Below are 10,886 nucleotides of genomic sequence, written 5' to 3' on the forward strand. Positions count from 1 at the left end.
TATTTTAAATTTTCATGTTTGCTTAAATATATTTTTTTTCTAAGATCATATAGTTGGAATTAGGTTGTAATTGAAAGAAATCTGGAGCAAGGTCAGTAACAGAAGTTCAAAATTGAAGCCTCCGTGGGACAACATTGCAACGCTATCCTCACACACTATTCTTCAGCCAACCCAGAAATAAAGAACAAAACCTGTAGCGTTGCAATGCTGGGATGAAGTGTTGCAATGCTAATTCACGCGTGTGCTATTCATCTAGCAGTTCAACTAAACCGGTTTGACCGATTTAGGCCTTGGTGGACTAGTTCAACTTGATTTTGATTGGTTCAGCCCTTTCTGAAGATAGGAAAGTCCGGTTCAGGTGGTTTGGGTTTGGTTTGGTTCGATTCGAGCGGTCCAGAGGTTTTGGGAAGCTATTTTTTATTTATTAATGTAATCATAAGTTTGTTTGCTTGTTTAGGATGCCAAACCTGATCCATTTCAGTATATGTTTAATTATGTATGCATTATAAATGTATGTTTAATAAAATTAAATCTTGTTTGTGCATAAAGTATGCCATTTAGATTTAAAATCCCACCAAAGGAAGTATGTATCTTGCATTGAAATTATGTTATAATTTGTTATAATATATAGTATGCATGTTTTAAATATAATTGTTATATTAAAATGTGGAATGCTTGATGTATGTTATAGTATGTCTATAGTTTTATAAAGTGTTATAAAATAAGTTAGACATTTAAAATCTATAACCAATATAAGCAGCATGCTCACTTAGAATTAACAAATAACCACTTGTTTTAATAGTTAAAATAGGTCATTATCTTGTAAAACTTTGGTTACAAACTCAATCGATCTATAATTCTATCTAAGGCTAGAGGTACTTAAGTTGACGGTTTACGAAACACCTGCTACCTAGAGATTATAGTCGAATTATTGAGCATTGATAACTCAGCTTTATGAGCATGCGAGAGTAGTATGAGGTAATAAAAATTGTTTTATCACTTAGACATTGTAGGTTAAAAATTCAGATATAAACGTAATACTTATATAAACCATATAGACTTGGGATGTTTTTTAGCTGGAATATAACTAAGTAAAAAAAAAAAAAAATACCCATACAATACTTTACTGGGAGATTAACAATATATATGATATACTATTTTTAGCAAATGTGATTAATAATATACAATTAGAACGTTGTGATGAATAATATTGATTATAATTTGACAACTCTCCTAAATGAACTCTAGACTTATCAATCATTAATGAAAAATAAAAGTCAAGAAGGGGAAACAAATGTTATTACCTAAAAGAAATTTCTAAAGGGATCTACATCTGGTACAAAATCTTCAAAAAAGAAGTATGGTCCTTTAAAGGATAAGAATATCCAATGAAGAGGAAGGGAAAAGGGAAGAAAAAGTCTCTTGCTAAAAAGAAAAAGACTAAAGTTGCAAAAAGAAAGTGTTTTCCACTACAATGTAGATGAGCATTGAAAACGAAATTTTCCTAAATATCTTGTTGAAAAGAAGGTTGAAAAGGTAAACCAAGGTAAATCTGATTTACTTATAGTTGAAACATGCTTAGTGAAAATTTCTCATTTAACCTAGATATTGGATTCGGGTGTCACTAATCATATTTGCATTTTTATTCAGGAAACTAGTTCCTGCAGACAGCTAATGGAAAATGAGATGTCTTTTAAGGTAGGAATGGGTGAAGTCATTTCGGCTGAACAGTGGGAGATCTCAAGTTATTTTTTGGAGAAGCTTTCATTTTGCTAGAAAATGTATATACCTAATATGAAAAGGAACTTAATCTCTATATCCTGTTTGCTAGAACATATGTACAAAGTTACTTTTGATGTAAATGACGTGTTTATTAGTTCAAGAGGTGTTCAAATATGTTATGCTAAACTTGAAAATAACTTATATGTGTTAAAACCAACTGAGAAAAAAGCTATTTTTTCTTCTGTTTTATCTTTTGTAGATCGTAAATCGACTTTCTATTCTTTCAAGGCTAGTTCCATTCTCTTTTAGTGTGATTGGTCTAATCAAAGCAGTTTTCTTACACCTCTCATTTAGCCTTTCTCTTTCTACTTGGCTTCCTCCGGGCTCCCTTTCCCGCCTATGCTATGCTCCCCCAATGCAGGCCTACCACCCTTCGCGCCTGTGGCGTTTTCGCCAGACGAAACTCAAAATAAAAAAACGAAAGATTTCTCCTAATGCCTATCTTTGGCACTTAAGACTTCAACACATAAATCTCAACAAGATTGAGAAATTATTAAAGAATGGACTATAAAATCAGTTAGAAGATAATTCTTTACTTCCATGTGAGTCATGTCTTGAGGGAAAAATGACAAAAAGATCTTTTTCAAGAAAAGGTTTTAGAGCCAAAGAACCTTTAGAGTTAGTACATTCAGACCTTTGTGGTATGATGAATATTAAATCTTGAGGAGGATATGAATATTTCATCAATTTTATTGATGACTATTCAAGATATGTCCACGTTTACCTGGTGTATCATAAATCTGACACTCTTGAAAAGTTCAAAAAGTATAAGATAGAAGTTGAGAACTTATTAGGTAAAAAGATTAAAACTCTTGAGAACTTATTAGGTAAAAAGATTAAAACTCTTTGATCAAATCGAGGTCATGAGTATATGAATTTACAATTCTAGAACTATTTAGTAGAACATGGAATTCAAACCTAACTTACTGCATCTGGTAGACCACAACAAAATGGTGTAGCAGAAAGAAGAAATAGAACCTTGTTAGACATGGTTTGTTCAATGATGAGTTATGCCCAGTTATCTCAATCCTTTTAGGGGTATGCAGTGCAGACTGCAGTATATATTTTGAACATGGTTCCCTCAAAACGTGTTTCAGAAACACCATTGAGCTATGGAGAGGACGTAAAGGTAGTTTGCGTCACTTCAGAATGTGGGGATTCCCAACACATATGTTATTGTTGAAGGAACTCTAATTAAAGAGGACCTATGAGTGGAAGCGGATCGTCCAAACTCCATTGTGATAGAACTCATACATTCACAGTCATACTAAACAGATTATGCATTAAATCATAAATTACAACATGCTTCTTGAAATAAATACAAAGGTTGGAGAGACAATAGCTTTGAAGAACTCTTTATTCAAGTTTATCCCTCGACTAGTCTCGTACGCAACGAACAACTTGAACTCCCTCGAACAGCAACAAGTATCAACCCGATCCTTGAACAGATTCAGACACTACCACTTGATTACCTCAATATTCTCGGTGTGAGAATCCATGAGTGGTGGGCTATGGCTTACTTTGGTGGAAGGAGGCATACGATCGAGTAAAGGGCAGCACTATTGTGTAGAAGATGGAAGTCTATTGCATAGACTCGATGCTCGATCGTTTAGTTAAGATCACTATCGTATAGTAAACTCGATGCTATCGTGTAGTCACTCGATAGTTAATAATCTAAGCCATTTTGTAGTTATATAATAATTAAAAAACCACTTTTTCATCTTTATTCCACTTTGCCATAAAAACATATAACCACCCACTAAAGGTAGTTATTGGAGAAAAAGAAATTTAATTATCATATAATTAATAAACTATAAATAAATACAATAACTAACTTATCATATTATATTTATAACTTAAAGTTTTAATATTGCATCACATACAACATATAAACCATAGTTCTTTTTCTATTTTATGACATTTAATATAAATCATATTTATATTAAATTTAATAACTATGAATCTAATTCATTGAAATTATATTTGAATCATATTCAAAATTAGTTCCTCCAATTAAACAATAATGTATCAAATACATTATATAATTTATATCATATATAATTGAATTAATTGAATTATATCATATATAATCAAATTTTCTCTTATTAATTTGAACGTTTCAAATTAGCCCAAAAACTGATTCTCAACTTGAATCGAATGAGCTACCAATGGGACCTTATGGACCTGTACCTTGACACTTCTACGGTACGTAAATAACTGACTAAACTCTTTAATCACATTATCCACCATCCGTTAACTGTCGGGTACTCCACTAAAGATCGATAGCTGCACTCTTCACATTACAAATATATTTCTGTGTCCATTAGATATAACTAATCAACAGTATGATGACCTTTCACAAATCGCTTATAAGTATAGCTAGGCTAAATTATCTTTTTACCCCTGTAGTTACATCTAACTCCTTAAGTACCATTGATTCCTCTAATGAACAATAGAGCATAGTTCTATTATGACTAAACCTCTCTTGGGCCAAGAGAGGGTGTGGTGCCACATTGTTCAAGACTCTGAATTAGCCCTTAAGGGAGCAATTTATCTACTTACTCCCTACTTTGGGAAATGAGTGAATTCCATCTTGTGTAGCTGACTTCTCAGTTCCCCAATCAGACGAATACCCAAAATGGTAGGCTTGTTGAGTCGGGGATCTGGCCACTCTCACCCATGCAAATCAAAGGACCACCCTCTTAGGTAGGAGTTCACAACTCACTCAGGATTAAGGACATGTAACCTATGGTCATCCTAATGAAATGAAAATCTCAATTATAAACGACATTATATAACGAGACTATACATTTTGTGGTCCGGTCTTATATAAACTCCTTTGTATAGAATATCCTCGCTCACATGTCTGATACACGAATGATTAAGATCAGATCATTTGTAGCACTTTACAACATTTGTAACACCTACAAAGCAGGTCATACTTATAGTGTCACTAGGATAAGGTATCCCTCCTTATCCATATACTACAGACCATTTAGGTTATCACTTAAAACACGATCCACTTGTATGTCTCCACATACATGTTTAAGTTACAACGATAACCATGGATCTTAGTTTATTGGTTTGTGGTTAATGCAACTAAAATATCAAAGATTTTATAGACTGAAGTGAATAAAACATCATATATTATAAATCACAAAATGTTTGTTCATACAAGTGTTTACAAACTACAAGACCCTACAAGATTTAAGACATCAACCCCAACAAGTGCAAAACCCTAAGAAATTGGAACGATGTTCAAAAGTATTCCTATTTATAGGATACTTCAAAGAAACAAAAGGTGGTCTATTTTATGATCCTTAAGAAGACAAAGTACTTGTGTCGACAAATGATTTTCTTAGAGGAAGACCACATAAAACATCATTAACCTCATAGTAAACTAGTATTAAACGAAATGTCCAGATAATCTACAGAAAAATTAACAAATGTTGTTGATCAAGCTGGTCCTTCAAAAAAAGTTGTTAATGAAACTGGTCCATCACATCCTTCTTATCAATTAAGAATGCCTCGACGTAGTGGGAGGGTTGTTCAACAACCTGACAGATACATAGGTTTAACAGAAACTTAAGTCACCATACCTAATGATGGCTTAGAGGATCCATTAACCTTTAAACGGGCAATGGAAGATGTAGATAGAAACCAATGGATAAAAGCCATGGACCTTCAAATGAAGTCAATGTACTTCAATCCTGCATGGGAACTTGTAGATCAACCAGATGGGGTAAAACCTGTTGGTTGTAAGTGGATCTATAGGAGAAAATGAGACTAAGCTGGTAAGGTGTAAAAATACAAAGCTAGACTCGTGGCAAAAGATTTTACCCAAAGAAAGGGGGTAGACTATGAAGAAACCTTCTATCCTATTGCCATGATTAATACTATTAAAATACTTTTATCCATTGCTACCTTTTACGATTATGAAATATGGCAAATGGATGTCAAGACAACCTTTTCAAATGGTCAACTTGACGAAAGTATTTATATGTCTCAACCAGAAGGATTCATTAAATAGAGTCAAGAGAAAAATGTTTGCAAACTTAAAAGATCCATTTATGGATTAAAATAAGCATCTCGGTTCTGGAATATAAGATTTGACATTGGGATCAAATCTTACAACTTTGAATAGAATGTTGATGAACCTTGTGTTTACAAGAAAATAGTCAACAAAACTGTAGCTTTTCTGGTACTTTATGTTAATGATATCCTACTCATTAGACATGAGATAAGATTCCTTGTTGACGTAAAAGGATGGCTAGCATCACAATTTCAAATAAAAGATTTAGGAGATGCTCAGTATATTCTTGGAATTCAAATATTTCGGAATCGCATGAACAAAACGCTAACACTGTCTTAAACATATTATATTGACAAAATGTTGTCAAGATATAATATGCAAGATTCCAAAAGAGGTTTATTACCTTTTAGACATGGAGTTCATTTGTCTAAAGAAAAATGTCCTAAGTCACCTCAAGAAGTTGAGGGAATGCAAAGAATTCCTTATACATCAACAGTCGGGAGCTTGATGTATGTTGTGTATACGCCCAGACATATGCTTTCTAGTCAGAATAGTCAGCAGGTTCCATCCAACCTTGGGCATAATCATTGGACTGCCGTTAAGAACATCCTCAAGTATCTTAGGAGAACGAGGAACTATATGATTGTGTATGACTCTAAGGATTTGATCCTTACTGGATACACTAATTATGATTTTCAGACCGATGTAGATTCTAGGACATCTACTTCAGGATTAGTATTCACTCTAAACGGAGGAGCTATAGTATAGAGAAGCATCAAATAGAGTTGTATTGCTGACTCCACCATGGAAGTTGAATACGTAGCTACATGTGAAAAGAAGCAATATAACACATAAAGTTCTTAACTGATTTTGAAGTGGTTTCAAATATGCATCTACCCATCACCCTGTATTGTGATAATAGTGGAGCAGTTGCCTACTCAAAAGAACTAAGAGGCCATAAACGAGGAAAGTACATCGAAAGAAAGTACCATCTCATCATGGAGATAGTACATAGAGGAGACGTGATTGTCATGCGATAGCCTCAGAAGACAACCTAGCTGATCCGTTTACTAAGGTCCTCATGGCTAAAGTGTTCGAGGATCACCTAGTGGGACTAGGACTACGAGCTTCATAAATCTAGGGCAAGTGGGAGGATTTATGGGTATATAGATGTCCTAGTTTATTGTATTTTTTCTCTTATACTCAACATTGTATATTTGTATATATTTAAATCCCACTAGAGTTTTAGTCCAAGTGAGAGTTTGTTGGAAATGTCCTAAAACTCGCAGTTGGTAAACTTTAAACATATTCTATACAAAATAAAATTGTTATTGAAATTTCTTTCAATAAAGGTGTCATTGAATAACATTCATTTATAAATCCAATAAAATAACCCATGGCTATAATATGGATACTTAAACTTTATGTAGAGACATAAAAGAGAATCAAATTTTAGTATATAGCCAAAAAGGTCTATAAGTATATGGATAAGGTTGGGTACCTTATCCTGGGGACACTATAGATGTGACCCACTTTGTATATTAATACAAACAATGTGATCCCAAAGTCGTTCATGTAGAGACATGCGAGTAGGGGTATCCTATGTAAAAGAAATTTGCATAAGACCGGACCACAAAATAATCACTTTTCTTTAAAACAATCGTTTATTGTTAAAACTGACTTTTTCAATTCGATGACCTAAGGTAACCTAATCTTAATCTTGAGCTAACTATGCACTCCAATTTATTCACGATTATTCTTTATCTGCATAGGTGAGAGGGGTTCAACATCACTGCTCAATGCCTCCCATTTTAGGGGTAAGACCAGATAGATGGCTGGGGACATACTTTTGCAAGATTGAACTCACTCCTACCCACCTTAAGGTTAGCAATTAGGTTGTTCCCTTAAATACTGATTCCTGGTCTTGAACAAAGGAGCCCTGCCCCCTCGTGGTAGAGAGGGACTTGATTTATTGGTTGGTCTATAAACCAATTGTTCAGTAGAGGATCGATGGAGACTTAAGGAGCAAGATGTATTACAAGGGTAAAATGATAATTTTGACCTAGCTGTAAATACGAACGACCTACGAAGGATCATTACTGATTATGGTTAAATCAAGTGGACAGAAATATATTTATAGTGAGGAGAACGCAACTATTTAACTATAGTGGTGTGTCTTGGTAGTTAATGAAAAGTGATTAATTCGGTTTAAAGAGTTTAGCCAATTAATTTCAAATCGTTGGAGCACATAAAAGGATTAAACCTTAGAATTGTGTGTTGAGAGAATTAGAGATGTTCAAACTCGGTTTAGGGTTTGGAATATTATATTTGATATAATTGATGTTTAATTAATGAATTAAACATTATGGTTTCAAAGAGTTAATAATATTTAAATATGATTTAAATATTTGAGATGTTTTATTAATTTAATATTTAATATTAAATTAAATCAATTAAATTGATTTAATTAATTTTCCATATTCAAAATTTATGAATTTATGAAATTCAAAATTTATGAATTTAATTGAATTAATTTTTTGATTTATGAAATTGAAAATGATAAATTTTATTTAATTAAAATTTATTTTCAAAATCAGTTTTAATTTTAAAATTAAAATTCATTTTATGATTTAAAAGGAAAAATGGAAAATTAATTGAAAGTGGGAAAATCCAACTTTTCCCACTTTCAATTACACCTCATGCAACTTTAATTCAATAGAAAATGAACTGGCAATCTCATTTGCAATCATATTTGCAATCATATTTGCATGGATTAGTGGTATATATCGAGTGTTTGACTTCAATTTGAGGATCATGCAGCTGAATTCTGAGATTCAGATAAAAAGAAAAATAAGATTTTTTCTACCCCTTCTTCAAGCTCTCAAAAACCACTTAAAATTCCATTCGATTTGAAGAGTACACTTCAATCTAAGGCCTGAGGATAGTAGAGAAGACTTTGGTGGTGGTCTGTTGCTGAAATTGAAGAAGAATCCAGAGAAGAACCAAGCAATTTGGTGGAATCTACAAAATTTGTATTCTATAAACCCTATTTTTGGTTTTTCTATGAACACACTAGAAGAAATTCGGGCTTTAATGTCGGTTGGAAAAAGTGAAATCAGATGTATAATGTCGGTTTTTTTTTTTTTTTTTTAAAAAAATGGATCTTTAATGTCAGTTTTAAACCGACATTGAAGATGAGCTTTAATGTCGGTTTAAAACCGATATTAAAAGGTGTAATGTTTTTTTTTTCTTTATTTTATTAAATTAATATATCCCTAATTTATCCGCGTCCTTCTTTGCCCAAACTCCAACTCTGTGTCACGTTGTTCACCATTCTTCCCTCGCCGGATCTCCTTCACCTTTCTTCGCTCGCCGTCGCTCGTTCTTCACCTTTCTTTGCTCGCCGTCGATCTCCTTCCCTTGTCCGTCGATCTCCTTCACGCCGTCGATCTAGTTCTCTTCCGTGTCCGTGAGAGAAGTAAGAGTACATATATTAATGCTTCTTAATTTTTTGGGTTCTTTATCCCCAAATTTCCGAGTTTTGCTCTTTATCCCTCCCAAACGTTTGTGGGTTTTATTGTACTTTTTTGCTGACTAATTATGGCATATGATTCCTGTTACGAGTTCATCTAACTTCTTTTTCCCCTTCCACCCCTTTCTCAAAATGTATAATTGTCTATATTCAGTCTCTTCTTGTCAGCCATCTTTCGTTTGTACTTCAGCTTTCCTGAAATTTTATCATTTTAAATCTTTCCTTTAAGAAAATTAGCTTGTCAATTTAAGGCACATCATACAAGTCGTGGTATTCAGTTTGAAATTACCTGTTTTAGTTCTGAAATATTTAGCCATTCAACCTCAGACTTCATTAGACGGTGCATTGTTACACAAACAACAGTATCATGAATCACGATGAATGAAAGAAAGGCTGAACAAATGTTCTAAAAATAGTCAAACCAAGTACACCAATGTGTTATCCATGTTTATGTTGCTTTCTTCAAGGCATTGGAGATTAGCTGAACTCTCTCTCTCCTTGAAGAGTCCTTTCATCCTCTAAATTTCATAAACGTCCTTGAATCTCAATGCCATATACAACTTAGTAGTTGTTCTGTTACTCATCCACTATATATTCTGGAAACTTTCATATGTTTACATTTACTTATAATTTACAAATGGTTTAATAACTCTATATATCTGACCAATCCATCTTTTGATCCTCTATCTTTTTGTTATTCAAGTTGAGCAATATGGTTCCTATATAAGAAAATAAGAAATTAAGGCACCGATTATCCTGCACTTTAGTCAGGAACATTATTTTCATTAATCTTTTGTAGCTTCGTGCAATAGACCTTTTTTCTCTTCCGTCGATCTAATTTATACGTAACGTGGTTAATGGTTCATGCTTGTCATCTCCATATGTTACCGTTTAGAGTCCTTACCTCCCATTGGCTTTAGCTTAGAATTCACTGCCAGTTGTTATATGGTGTTGAGTGACGTTTTTCATTTGTCAGGTTCAAGTTTGACGTGTAAGCCTAAATTTTGATTCTTGGGGATTTGGAAGGAAGATAGAAGGATTGCATTAGACGTTTTTTTAAGAAGATTGACAAGTGGAGAAGGTGCACCCAACACAGAAAGAACTTCATAACAACATTAATAACAAGGACAAGGTAATATTTATAAGATGCTTATCTTAAAAGTCTAGTTGTTCTAAATTTGTTGAAGTTGTATATTTTACAATCATAATTTTATGCTTTTAAAATTTTCCTTGTTATTTGAGAGAGCAATAAAAAGAAAACTCTTAATGGCACACAAGAAATTAGAATTTGGTCCAGAACCATTGAGTGGGGAAGAAAATTTTGCAGAAACAAGTAAGTATCAATATTCATTTGGTAAGAAAAGTATCAAAGAAAAGAACAGTGAAGATAAACACTTCTAACATATTGAAGAAAAAATCTATTCTTTTCGAGTTAGAATATTGGAAGTATCTGACGTGCGACATTGTTTAGACATGATGTACATTGAAAAGAATGTATGTGCAAATCTTATTGGCACATTGCTTGATATTTCTGGTAAG

This window comes from Benincasa hispida, unplaced genomic scaffold, assembly GCF_009727055.1.
Source record: "Benincasa hispida cultivar B227 unplaced genomic scaffold, ASM972705v1 Contig446, whole genome shotgun sequence".
In the NCBI taxonomy this organism is placed as follows: Eukaryota; Viridiplantae; Streptophyta; class Magnoliopsida; order Cucurbitales; family Cucurbitaceae; genus Benincasa; species Benincasa hispida.